Genomic DNA, 14577 nt, shown 5'->3' on the forward strand with positions numbered 1-14577 from the left:
ATTCTCATGAAAGATTGTATGAGAAATAATAGAGAAAACAATTTAGCAGAAGTCTCCAATAGTGAGAGAAAAACAGAAGAAAAAAATAGTAGAGAAAGAAAAGAAGCATTTGAGAGCAAAGGAGAGTATAGTTAGAGAAAGAACTCAGGGGAAGACAGGCGAGGTAATGGGTAAAAGAAGGAAAATACTTTCAGGGAAACAACTTATCTTTCATCAGAAACTCAGTTTAGGCTACTTTTTGAAAACTACCTACCCAAGAACTTTTCCGCTTTTAAAATAATCTCTATTTATTCTTCATAATCATCTCTTCTTACTCACTCCACTTTGTTTTATGGCACCCTATACATATCAGTGTAGGCATATACCATAGACAAAAGGAAGAAATGAGGGAAAAGGAAAAGGAGCAAAAACTGTGTGTCGGACTCTGCAAAATGTCATAATAATAAGTGTATTAGCTGCGTGTTATTATATCACAGATGAGGAAAAAGAATTTAAACCAAAGATTGAAAAAATCCTAACTAGTTCGATTGATAAGGAATGAATTATAAAACTCATGAAGATTTATAGGGCATTAGTGATTTTGAAATTTTTGTGGTAACTGCAACATTTTACAGGTATTGGCATGTTTGACAATAATGCCATGTAGCTAGAACCAAGCTGATTCATATGTGGAGGGTTACTATTAATATGCACACATTTCCTGTTTAAACAGAAAGTCTGCCAAACGCAAAATACCCTATTAAATAGCTGTCTCAAATACGCCCAGATGGAATGAGCACCATACATTGTTCTTTATTCTGCTTAGTCTGTTTTATCTGCTTAACTAAGGACCATCGTATTTCCACCTTGTTTTTCTTTTTCCTGAGGATAATCCCCATCACCTCCCCCTTTGGTTTAATCACATTTCTTCTCTTTACACCATCACTGAAATACTATAGCATGAGACCGTCATGAAAAGATTAGCACATGAAATATGGTACACTGATGTATTGTATTCACAGAATGCCTATTTTGAGGTTTTGTACAGAAGGTTTGGTCAATGCCATATGCTCAGAATGTTCCTATTCTTGGACCATGAATGTTATCTCTTAGGGTGTAATCAGAGTCTAAACTGTGTGAGCAGGTTCCTCATTACCTCTTGATCACTGTCATTATGGTGCTGTGCTTTATTTCCAGATCTGGGCATCTTTCCTTAGGCTACCACAGAACACAGAAATTGTACATAATGTACACCCATCTCTTCCATTATGCCTAGCAAAGGGTTCTGACCTATCACGGAGATTTAAAATAACAGAAAACCTCACAGCTTTACAAAATGCAGTTGTTGATCCTTTTGCAACTTATGTGTGATGATTGGGTATTTACACTCATGTGCGAGGTATGCTGCCCTCCAACCTTGTTACCACATTTGCACATTACCCATCTGATGTAAAAAAACCAACCAACCAATAAAAAAAAAGAAAAACCTCAGTTGTTAAATCATCTTCTCTTCTTCCCTAAAGTTATTGTGCTGGAACCCTGTAGAGGAAACACAGATTGGCTTTAGTTTGGTGTTATTTTTTGAACATGGAGGTATTCTGTGGTTCACATTCTTCTGGGAAAAGTCCCAGTCACCAATGGGGAAGAACGTCACAAGTCTCTAAGGTCCACTACCTACTGTCCACTCAGGGAGGGGTAAATGGATGGGTTGGAGGTTGCTGAGGCCAAAGGAAGGGGATAACCACTGGCTAAGTTTTTTCCTTTCCCATCCCCAACCACAGGCCAACATTTTTTCATAGAGAAGTCACTTCATAGCATGATGTACCAACTTCAAAGATTTTGTGACGTATTTTTAAACTCCTGTGAGAATGATATGCAATATATTTCTGGTGCCTTAGAGTTTACTATATACACTTTCACATATATTGCCTTATTTGATCTTCACAAGAACCTTATGAGTGATCTCTTATTCCCCTTTGTGGGAGAGGAACAAGGGCTGAGAAACTGTGATGTTCTCAAGGCTATATGGTAAATCAACACATTTTCATTGGCACCCAGTACGTGTCAGGCATGATGCTAGTCCGTAAGGATCGAGCCAAGATGGGGACTAAGGTTTCAGAATTCTCAGTCTCCTGTCTGGCCTGTCCCATGGTGTCTTCCTTCCTGATGAGGACAGTTGTTAGAACCCAGCATTCACTACCAGCTGCATCTCTTTTCTCCCAGGTAAAATGTCCTCTTCTTCACCATTGAAACACATTCGTAGTCAAAGCTACTTTTATTTCTGTCTGTGTCATTTCACCTATTAGAATGTTAACTCTCTGAGGACAAGAATCATTTTTGCTCTTTGTAGTTGTTATGTTCTGTCATCTTATAGCCTACATGGCGCAGCTTTGTTCAGATAAATTGTGTAACATAAAATCCCTGTGATATATAAAGTTCTACAAATATAATTAGTCTGTGGGTGACTATAAAGTAAATAATGATATTTTTGAGGGGAGGTGATGAAAATTAGCTTGAACTTCTCCTTTTCCATGCACTTAGTTATTTTAAAGTGATTGACATTAAGTTGTGAAGTACAAACTAGGTAGAAGTAATAGATGTGTCACAATATGTAGGGGAAATAAAATCTTACTCATAAAATATAGCTAAATTATTTTGAATACTCAGGCTTGTAGTTTGACATTGTGTATGTGTGTGTGTGTGTGTGTGTGTGTGTGTGTGTGTGTGTGTGTGTAAAGCAAAAGAATATAAAACTAATTACATCCAGAAATGGAAGAAATGGGAACTAGAGACCGGGAGGCTGCAGCGTTTTTTCATCCAAAACAATCTCAATTCCAACAACAAACCTTTATGAAAGAGTTTAGTTTTCTGAGTGAACTGATGAGCTCACTTTTCCTTTTCATTTTTCTTTCCAAACTGCACAGCTGAAAAGCATTGTCAGTGGAAACACCCTGTTAAGTCAGTGATTTATACACCCTATCTGTTGGTTTTGTCTTAAGATTCTATTTTAACTATTAACTCTTTGAGAAGACAAACATGACATTCTAAATATAGTCCTCAAATTTGTATATATTCACACTCAGTGCAAAACATTTCTGAGTTATATGTAATTAATGTACCCAAAGAGAGATTGAAAAAAGTTCAGAGGTTTCTTGTCCACACTTATCCTAGCCTTTATATACCATAAGAGGGTTAGCTGGATCCCAGAACATCCACCAACAGGATTTGATGTTTAAGAGGTCTAAAATTAAAGCTGTGTGTGTGTGTGTGTGTGTGTGTGTGTGTGTGTGTGTGTGTGTGTTAAGATGAAAGTCTAGAAAGGGGTGGAGATGAGAAAGCAGAAAAAAAGTCATTATATAAAAGTTCATTTGTGATAATGACATTATTTAAGAAATACATTGAAAATAAAATTTGAATATTCCACTGTAATTAAAATGAATAAACAGTCTGTATACTAAGATGGAGAGATAAGGTAAAACATAACATTGAATAAAAAAAAATCAGTCTGGGCAACATAGCGAGACTTTATCTCCACAAAATAATAAAAAAACTTAGTCAGGTGCCTGGAGTCCCAGCTACTCAGGAAGCTGAGGCTTGAGCCTGGGAGGCTGAGGCTGCTGTCAGCCATGATTGCACCACTGTACTCCAGCCTGGGCAACAGAGTGAGACCATATTTCAAAAAAAATCTAAGTTGTACAAAAATATTTAACAATGACAACTTTTATGTAAAATAAAAAATAATACAAAATATAATACATGAATTCATATATGTATGGTATGATTATTTTTTAAAACACACATATATTGAATTTTTGTTAATAAATTTCTGTGGAGACGTAGGATAGAGAACGTAACTGGGGAAAGATGAATTTAGCTTTAATATTTTATTTCCTTTAATGAAGAAAATATAAGAACCAAATATGGCAGATTATTAATAGTTCAAAGGGTGGTGTTTGTTCTATTATTCCCTATTGCAGTACATACATAATTTTCAAATTAACAAGAACAAGTAAATTTTAGCCTTTAAAACCATTTGTATATTGAGAAAATCTAGAGTAATACAAATTTGGAGGTTTAAGATGTACATCATAAAAAAAAAAGTGAGCTCATTTTTAAGTGTTCTGATTACACGTGCATCATTTATGGAAGTACAATGTTTTCTTTAAAAATGTTCACCACATTACTATTTGAGGTCCACTAATATTTTAATATTGTGTTAGCAAAGATTTTTGGTATTCCCTTTAGTGCTCAACATTGGTGCATTAACTCAGAGGTGTTTTGAATTTTTCATTTTCAAAAAAATTGATAATGTGCTTTCATTTTCTTATTTCATTTCACTCACTGATATGGTTTGGCTCTGTGTTCCTACCCAAATCTCATCTTGAATTGTAATCCCCATAATCCCCATGTGTCGAGGAAGAGACCAAGTGGGAGGTGATTGAATCATGGGGCGGGTTTCCTGCATGCTGTCCTCATGAAAGTTAGTGAGTTCTCAGAAGATCTGATGGTTTATAAGGCAGTTTTTCCCGCTTTTGCTCTCTGTCTCTCGCCTACACCATGTAAGATGTGCCTGCTTCCCCTTCTGCCACAACTGTAAGCTTCCTGAGGCCTCCTAAGCCATGTGGAACTTTGAGTCAATTAAACCCCTTTCCTTATTACCCAGTCTTGGATATTCCTTTATGGCTGTGTGAAAACAGACTAATATACTCACTATCTGTGCAGTTGTGAAATTTGAAATAAATTTCCTTACTTCCTCCCTCTCTCCCTCCTTCCCTCCTTCCCTCCCTTTCTTCCTTTCCTCCTTCCTTCCTCCCTCCCTCCTTCCCTCCTTCCCTCCCTTTCTTCCTTTCCTCCTTCTTTCCTCCCTCCCCCCTCCCTCCCTCCAGCCGGCCTGCCTGCCTGCCTGCCTGCCTGCCTTCCTTCCTTCCTTCCTTCCTTCCTTCCTTCCTTCCTTCCTTCCTTCTTCCTTCCTTCCTTCCTTCCTTCCTTCCTTCCTTCCTTCCTTCCTTCTTTACTTCCTTGTTTCTCTACTTCCTTTTTAATTTTTTCTTTCATTAGGGAGATAGTTGTTTTACTTGTTTCTTGGCCATCTCTCAATTGAAATATTTAGCATACTGTGATGTACTTTTTTCCACAAACCTTTCCCATTTCTACGTTATTACATCCTTTGCATATTTGAAGCTAACTTTCCCATTAGTTTTTTTTAGTGACCTGATGTAATTGTACATATTTATGGGGTACCAGAGACTGGGGAAGGGAGGAAGGAGAAAAAGATGGGGAGATGTTGTCAGTGAGTACAATGTTTCCATTGTTTTCTTCTCCTGAAAATTACTCTGGAACTTGTGTAATAGTTATAATTGTAACTAACTGCACTGTGACTCACCTGACCATAGCAGCATGCATTTAAAAGGAGGAGAGGGTAATGTAAATGAATCTGGAGAGTGCTACAACTGTGTAGAAGACATTGCTAGTGGTCTATCCAATATCCATACCCCATTGTTAATGAACTAATAAAACATTGATTTCTTGAAGGTCAGCAGTGTGTCCAGTCAAAAAGCTTACTTCCTCAGCCTCTTTTGCAGCTATTGTTGAACATGTGACTTGGTTTGAGACAATAAAAATAACTAGGAGTCATTGAATAAGTATTCTAGAAAATGTTTTGAAAGGTACGACCTTAATGGGCAAAATTCCTTTGCTCTTCCCCCTTTCTCTTCTCTCTTCCTTTCTGAAATGCAAATCTTATGACCATAGGTATGGTAGCCATCTTGCAAACAGGAAGATAAAGACCACATGCGAAGGAGAGCAGAGCTGAAGAACAGCAGGACCCCAAGGCTCGGATGCCATAATCTAGAAGCTGGCTTAGATTGGGCTTGTCCACTAGTAGACTCATTGTTATACGCAAAATGCTCAACAATAGAAGATCCATGTGATTAAGCTACTGTTATTCAGGTGTATCTGAGCTAGCTGGAGAAGAGCCTAGGGATCCTTTATTTTAGAGATGATGAAACTCAGATACCAAACAGGTTAAGCAGTACACTTTATCTATTGTCTAACTGCACAGCATCTGCACAACATCTGCATTCTATAATAATTATTTTTTTGGAAAGACAATGTGTTGAAATGTTGTAATAGTTATGTAGCCATACCTTTGGCAATCAACAGTGGATTTGCATAGTTCTTTTTTTGCAGGATTCAAAGGATTTCCAACATGGTATTCTTAACCTTTCTTCTTTGTTGTAATTGAATGGCCTTTAGACCTCACTCTGAAACTTGAATGTGTTCTTCACAATCCCCATATTATGTATTTTGTTAATTGATCCTTACAGTATAAAGAAAGGATAAATTCACAATCATTTGAGGTATGAGATAAAATATTTTCTCTTTGATTTTATAGCATATCCCATCAAAATAATACCAGAGAAATAAAATTTTTCAGAACATTCTCTATTTCCTTCTAGATGTATTTAATCAATATACCAAAGATCTTTGTTTATAAAACTTAATTTTGGGTGGGGAAATCAAATTGCAGTAAAAGTAGATCTAATAGTCTCATGTTATTTAATAAGAACTTCCATTTTTAAAAAACAGACATTTATTGAGTATCACATGTGTTGTCAGGCACTGTTTTTTGCTTTCAACGAAAAAGTGAATGTGAACGTGTCTCTACATAGGGAAGGATCAAACATAATGAAACAGATAAATAAGTGAACCAATGATTACCGCTTAGTGAGAAGAAAGGATCTTCTTCAGGACCCAAAGGAATGATGCTATTTACAATAGCAAAGGGATAGACAATGGGGTCAAATTTAGTGTCACTCACTGGCATTGCTCAAAAATCACTCAGATCTCACCTTAAGTCTGGATAGAACGCTCTCCTTTTGGCCAAACCTATTTTTAAAGGTTTATCAAATCTAAGAAATTTAGAATATTTGTTGAAGCTGAGACCTCATCATAGAAGAAAAGGCATTTTACCTTGAAGTACTTGTGCTATTATTATAAAAGAAAGCATGCTAGTAGTGCTAGCATTTAAGAAATTAACAATCTAAAGAAAGTAGCAATCTTTAATAATTTGTTTCTTGACTTCTTTCATGTTCTGACCAGCAGATGAAGAGTTGTTCATGTTTTTAATTTTAAAAAAGTAGGCCACCATTTTTTTGCTTTGTGTTACAGATACTACTAAACACTATAACAATTCAAATACTTTTAATAGAAAGAAAAACATTTTCTATATTATGTATGTCAGTATTAGCATATAATAGTAAAATAGAAGGAGTTAAATTGTGTTTAAACAAAGGTCTCGATGATTTCATATATTTATACTGAAATAGACATCTAAAAACAGGAGAAAAATTAATAACATCAACTACCTTATATTGACGTTATATTGATAATAAATAGTGTGTGTGCCTTGTCACCCTACCTTCATCTCTCTCCAGCAACATCTCTTTCTGTGCTGTCTTCAGTGTCCTTCCAATTAGAATAAATCCTTATGCAATAATGATACCCCAAATATTTACTAGTAGACCTTTTACCATTAGAAACCATTGTAGTTTATAATTATAGTTTATGAAACATATTACTTGCCTCTGAATTTCCCAGTGTGTGTGTGGGAGGGTTTATTTATTTATTTATTTTCTGAGACAGAATCTCATTCTGTTGTCAAGGCTGGAGTGCAGTGGCACGTGATCCTGGCTCACTGCAACATCTGCCTTTTGGGTTCAAGCAATTCTCCTGCCTCAGCCTCCTGAGTAGCTGGGATTACAGGTGCGGGTCACCACCCCTGGCTAATTTTGGCTAATTTTTTTTGTATTTTTAGTAGAGACGGGCTTTCACCATGTTGGCCTGGCTGGTCTCGAACTCTTGACCTCAGGTGATCTGCCCACCTTGGCCTCCCAAAGTCCCAGTGTGTATTTTACAGAACATTAGAACTGAGAACAGTTCCATGAATATCAGGGTCCTAGAGCCAAAGGAATGTGGGAAATAGTTCCTATCATGTTTTTCTCATGAAAATTTATAATGATCTTTGGTATACATTAAGAATTGATATCTGGAGTATAGAAACTTGTTTCATTTGTTTAATTACTGCTTTCCCAAATAATAGACTCATTTGGGTTAATGTTTTGGGATCAGTGTTCCAAGAGCCATCATTCAGGAAGCAGTGGATTCACCAGACTTTCAAATATAAATGGTTTTAGAAGTCAATTTTTCAGGCTTGCTCTCTTAACTTGCACTCTTTTTTCTCTTGTTATATTTGCAAATTGTCTCCAATGTGGGGAAATTATTTTTAGCAAAATGTAATTGAAAGCAGATACTTCAATTTCAGTATTTACTAAGCTACCACTTGCAGCTTCATCTAAATTCATTCTTCATCTAAATGAAGAATCAATACCATCAAAAGCAAGCATTTCCATTTAAAAAAACTATTGCTATTAATGCATTTAAAAAGTTTAGGACAATAGCACTCAAATTTTAAAACTTTTATGTTGGCAAATATATGACACTTTAAAAATGCAAACAATAATGGAAATAAATGTATTACAAATTACGGCCCAGGGAAGGTTTTTAGGAAGAAGTAAATGCCTATTTCTTGAATTTTCAAACATAGTATGTTACTGTGATTCAAAGGAATACTGGCAAAGAAATGAAACTGAAAACATTAGCTTGGCCTTATTCAAAGTTAAAGATTTTTGTAATTCTGATTTGCCATGTGTTAAGTGATAAGGAATGTAAAATCACAGAGAATAATTTGAAGAGTAATAACAGTGTGATAAAGCACTCAGAGGGTTCCATGCTAGCATAAATGGAAAGAAAATAGGGCTTAATTTTAAAAATTGAAAGGAAATGTAAGAACAAATGGAGACCTACCAACATTTTAAATTCATGAAAGATGTGAACAGCATTCTCAGTCATCAAATACAGAACACGTGCAATAAAGGGGCTCTATCTGGATCTTGAAAGTTGAAATATGAGTACTACCAAAAGGGACACTTTACATAACACGTCCCAACAGGGAGAGAGTGTAAAATGGTTCAAGGAAGGTTTTAAGATATTCATAAATAAACTGTGATTTAAAAAAAATGTTGTTGCTACTTCAAATAGCTAAGGGAAATGGATTGCTTATAAACAAATACGAATCTTGACTTTCTAAGTCAATATAACAAAGTATTTAAGAGTGTGGTCTCTGGAATTTAACTGTCTCATTCGTCATCACAACTTCTCCATTTACGTGTGATGTTTTAAAGTTACTTAATGTATCTAAATCTCACTTCCATCCATAACATTTGGCAAATGACAGGACCTATTTCACTGGACTGTTGCAAAGTTTCAGCACAGCTCTAGGTACAGAGGAAGTAGATAAAAATTGGTAGCTATTGTAATACTCTGATAAAATGCATATTTGGTGACACGTCATTGAACTTTTGGGCACAGAGAAATCTCCAGACACATCTCAGAGCTATTTTAAAAGAACAGATATTAAGCTTGGAGGAAACTGGCAACATCTCCCATATTTTTAACCTCTTAGGCAATATTCCCTATGGTACAATTTTGAAATTATATAATGATTTTGAAGTTTATTTTATGTCTAAATCTGCCATCAAATGTGTTTGGTGATTTTCTGTGCCCATTGTTTTGTCAACTCAAATATTTATTATAAAAAGCATTCCTGAATATTTTATTTAACTTTTATGACTTATTTGCAAATATTTACTTATCTCGGAACTAGAAGAGAATCCTTCATCTTGCCCTAATGATCAAATTCTTGTATTTTCAATTTTGTCTGACGTGATGGTAAGAGAAGAAAGTTGTTTTTCCTTAGCTATTGAAGTTTTCTGAGTGTACTTACTGTAAGTAATGAACTTTAATTACTTTTGCAATTATAGCTTATTTGATTGAATTTTCCACTGACTGCACAAAACATCTGTCCTGCTGGGACCATATATAGTCTCTGGTCTGGGCATAACATGTTGTCAAAATATAGTAACATCTGCAGTCCATTAATTTCTGAAGCAATAGGGAAGTTAGGCTTCCAAAAGGGCCAAGTTTATACTTGGGAATTCTGTTCCTGTGCTTTCCATCTAAGTGGACTGAGACCACTCATGCTTTCTGATTTGTTTTAGTCTCTACTTAGTGTTTAATAAACAAATATAAACAATTAGCACAGTACTTGGCTTGATGATCTATTTTATTCTGACTATCCCAGCTGTCCTCAGATATTATAGAAATAACAATGGTGAGAAGGCACTTCATTATGATTTTGCTGACATTAGGATGCGGTTATTGGAATTAAGTGATAAGATATTTTTTGATAATAGCACTTTTATGTGAACTTCTTTGAAGACTAAGACTAAAGATACTTAAAAGGTGGAAAAGAAGCTCCTAGGAATACAAGAACTTTTGATTTTGCCTGAAAGTACAGTGAAAGACTGTTATTATCGTTACCATCATTTCTTTTTTTTTACAGAAATATATTTCAGAATATGTGCTCAGAATATTTCTCTAGTAAGGTCTAGAGATCATTTTCTTATGTTTCCGATAAAACAGGTAAGGCATAAAGAAATCACAGAGAAAGAATAATGCTGAATATGTATAAAGGCTTAGGGCAGTCACCAGTAAAGGTCATTAATTTCTATAAAGATTTTGGAGCTACCATATTAATTTACTCAAGTTTGGTTTGTGTTTCTCAATCAACAACAATTGTTACTCCAATTTTCAAAAAGAAAATATTGTCCATCCAAGTCGGAGTCAGAATTTTATGGTTGTAGAAACCATTCATGTTCACCCACATTTTCCATACTTCCTTGCAGTCTTTTGCCTTATGATTGGTTGCTGGTCAGAGAATGGGTCAGAAGTAAGGAACACCATTTCCAAGGCTGGCTCTTCACCCTTCTCTTTTTCTCTCCCAGGTCAACCTTAGAGGTCAAGTGTTTCAGATGGCGGAGCTACAAGATAATGGGGCTGTTTTGTCCAAATTAGGCAGAGCCACCAGTAAAAAATAAACATTTTTAATCTTAAATTTCTGAGATTTAGGCCTGTTGCAGCACCCAAATTAAATCATTGCTATACTATTACTAACTGACTTATGCAAACCACGTGTAATCCCAGTGAGGTAGTTGCCATTGTACCTATGAGAGTGAACATTACTTCAGGAGGGTTATCTATGACTCTTTGGCACTATCTAAACAATATATTATGTCCATTCCTTAGCTCAGCAAGATACAGCATTTGTAGTCATACATACTTATATTCATATGTATAGCTTATTCAACTACTAACTAAGCAGACCAATAACAAAAGTAGTACAATGTGATCTGTTTTTGTGAGGGAGGAGAGAGAGCCTAGGAGTAGGCTCAGCAAGCCTCACTGGAGGATGACCAGGTAAACAGTGAGGGCTAAGAACTAGGGAATCATCAAGGGTTGAGGAAGGAGTGAAACGACCTCTCAAAGAGCATCCCTGAGAAACAGGCTTTCAACATCCAGAGCAACCATGGGGCTGAGAGGAAAAATTGTGACCATGCCATCATCACAGTGGGACCTGCCGAGTACAAACTGCTAGCTCCATACTGAAGGCTCCTTCCTCCCTTTCCTATCACAGACATAGATGAAAACACGCGGGTGGGGAAGGGTTGAGCCCTGCGAGGTTATCTGATGCACCCTCTCTACCACTTTTGTGCATCTTAAATGGGGTTTAAACATCCTAAAATGTCTGCAATGTGTTCATTTCCTGTGGTAGATCTACAGTGTGTGACAGGAAATCTATTTCTTTTCCTGTAGATGCTAAATTCATTACCTTGACACAGAATTTAGACTCACTCTTTGCACTAGCTGCCATAGCAACCGGTATCAGGCATTTTTTTTCTCCTTTTTCTTTCGCTGGAAGCAGGGTAGTTAAATGTAGCGGCAAGAACAGCACTCAATTAAAAATTTTGTAAAAGGCACCTAATACTGCTGTACCAAGGGTCTCTTCATACTGTCACCTCTGTCATTACATACTTCATAAACCCATAATCACATTATAGACCGCAAGCAGAATTTAAGCTAGTAGAATATGGGATTCTTTAAGATCATTTTATGAAGGTGTTTCCTTTTCTCTTTTTCAAATTCACAGCATTGAGAGCTATTTGAGATAATGGATGTAACTGATTATTATTGAAGGCAAGTCTTGGACAGGTACTAGATGTAAGTGGCCCAAATGTTGTTATGGCTCTGAATAATGCTACATTAAAATTCCACATGGGTTGGAGTGGTATCTGTTTCTGTCTTCAGTAAAGAGAGGAACACCACAAATTCATCATGGCAACAAATTGTCCTGGTTTCCTAAAGAGCAAAGTGAATGCTTATAAATAACAAAACAGTGTTCATGTTTTTTCCTGCCTTAAATAATAGCAGGGTTGGTTTGAATTGATGGCTGAAGAGGAAGAGAAAAAACACCTGTTTTTAAGCATCCAACATTTATATGCTAACACATATCAAAAAAGTGAGGCTGTGGGCATTACAGACACTGATGCCCAGAGGAAATTCTTAAACCACTTGGACATTTTGAGGCTGTGTCAGTGCCAGGCTAGGTACTAAATAGCAACAATCATCTAGCATTGTACATGCTCAGGGCTGAAACCACTCAGCCCATCTGGTTTAGCTTACTTGGACAGTTTAACTTTTATTTTAAACATAGTGTTCAGAAACTACTTTGAGGTGGGAGAATGCTCTAAGGAAAAACCGTTATGTTTTACAGCTCCAAGCAAATACAACACAGTGACTGAAGAAGGGGTGATTGTTTATAATTTTTCTTATCTTTTTTTCTCTCTCTTCCTCATGTTCATTCTTATCTCCCTTCACCACAGAGATACTTTGCACTTAGTGATTATCTAATTTCTCTCCTTATTCTTAAGTCTGAAATAAATCCAGGTCTATACAGTAAGATTCTACCATCACGTTTTCCTTTTTCTTTCTTCTTCAAATTATTTCCCTTATTAAACATTATTTTGCTTACTTCGTAAATTAGGGTTGAAGTCTTAGTAATGTATTTTGGTAACACATAGCCAGATAATGCAAATCCTATGGAAAAGTAGAGCACTTTAAGCCCTGCATTAGAATTTTGTTCAGCCACCCAAATTATACTAAGGCATTGCATTGATTGGCGAATATTTCATTAAGTAGCATAATAGGACATTTGAACAATATAACTGACATAGACAGAAAATATAAGAAAAGTAGAATGAGAGTAAACTCAGAATCAACAAGTGCATGAGGAATGATAGACTAGGCAGACAGTTCAAGGGATACAGAAATGTATGAATGGTGGCACCTTTCCTCAGGCAACTGGTCTAATGCTCAATCATTACAATAACAAGATTTAGATAATGTGCCACCAATTATATGTGCCAGCAGGGGAGAGGTAAACTACTAGTAACTGACTAAATAGGAAATGCTTCACAGGTGAGTAGAACTTGGTAGACGTTAACTAAAGGAAGGGTTCAGGGCTTAACAGCAGTGGTATGTGAAGGAAAGGCATTCTAAGATAGACATGAGAAATGCAGGAATTTTTGCCCTGGGAAAGAAGTATTCATGGATCCTGGTTTGACTAGGGCAGGGTATAGTGAGAGTGACACTTTAGGAAGAGGAAGGAAGACAGTTTGATGTTTTGGCTCTCTCAGGGAGAGGAAATGGGTCAAATAACAAGGGATTGTATTAGGATAGTGGTCATAAAATGAGTTAAGAAAATACATTATTTTGGCCAGGCGCAGTGTCTCACACCTGTAATCCCAGCACTTTGGGAGGCCGAGGCGGGTGGATCATGAGGTCAGGAGTTCAAGACCAGCCTGACCAATATGGTGAAACCCCCCGTCTCTACTAAAAACACAAAAATTAGCCGGGCGCGGTGGCAGGTGCCTGTAATCTCAGCTACTCAGGAGGCTGAGGCAGGAGAATCACCTGAACCTGGGTGGCAGAGGCTGCAGTGAGCTGGGATCATGCCACTGCAACTCTAGCCTGGGCTACAGAATGAGACTGTGTCTCAAAAGAAAAAAAGAAAAAAGAAAGTACATTATTTTAATAAAAAAGGTTGAGGGAACTAAATGACTAATTAAATATGATGATTAATTTCCAAATCAGTATTTTATAATAGGAAAACTCATCTATGGTTGATATTTTTTATTTTATTTAGAAAGCACCAAATCTCCCATTTTTTTCTGGAAAAATGAGACCATTTCAAGGGTTCTGTGATTTTAAAACAATTTTTATAATAACACAAACGTTTTCTGAGTTTATTATTATTATTTTTAAGTGAACCGATAACAATTTTTAAATATTATCAGTCTTAATTTCAAATATGGCAAATAATGACAGATATCTATCTATCTACTATCTATCTATCTATCACTCCACTTAAAAGCTCTTTGGAGTTCTCAATAATTTTTAAGAGTATAAAGGGATACTGACACCATTAGTACAAGAACTTCTGATGTTTTACAAAGTATTAGTCTAGTCTTACTTATTAATATGGAAAAGTAGAGATAAGCACTTTGATCAATGCATATCTCTCATGATCAATCAAGTCCAAGAAAGGACAGTACAAACTGTGAGAGATCCTAGTGATAAAAT

General features: G+C 36.2%; 1 non-coding gene across 1 annotated transcript; it reads left to right on the forward strand.

Moving 5' to 3' along the window:
- Positions 1-1327: 1327 nt before the first annotated feature.
- Positions 1328-1429, forward strand: LOC116477860 (small nucleolar RNA U13). Its single transcript, XR_004250674.1, has one exon. It is a non-coding gene; the product is annotated as a small nucleolar RNA U13 (small nucleolar RNA).
- The last annotated feature ends 13148 nt before the right edge of the window (positions 1430-14577 follow it).

The sequence above is a fragment of the Hylobates moloch genome, unplaced genomic scaffold (genome assembly GCF_009828535.3).
Source record: "Hylobates moloch isolate HMO894 unplaced genomic scaffold, HMol_V3 SCAFFOLD_2, whole genome shotgun sequence".
Taxonomy (NCBI): Eukaryota; Metazoa; Chordata; class Mammalia; order Primates; family Hylobatidae; genus Hylobates; species Hylobates moloch.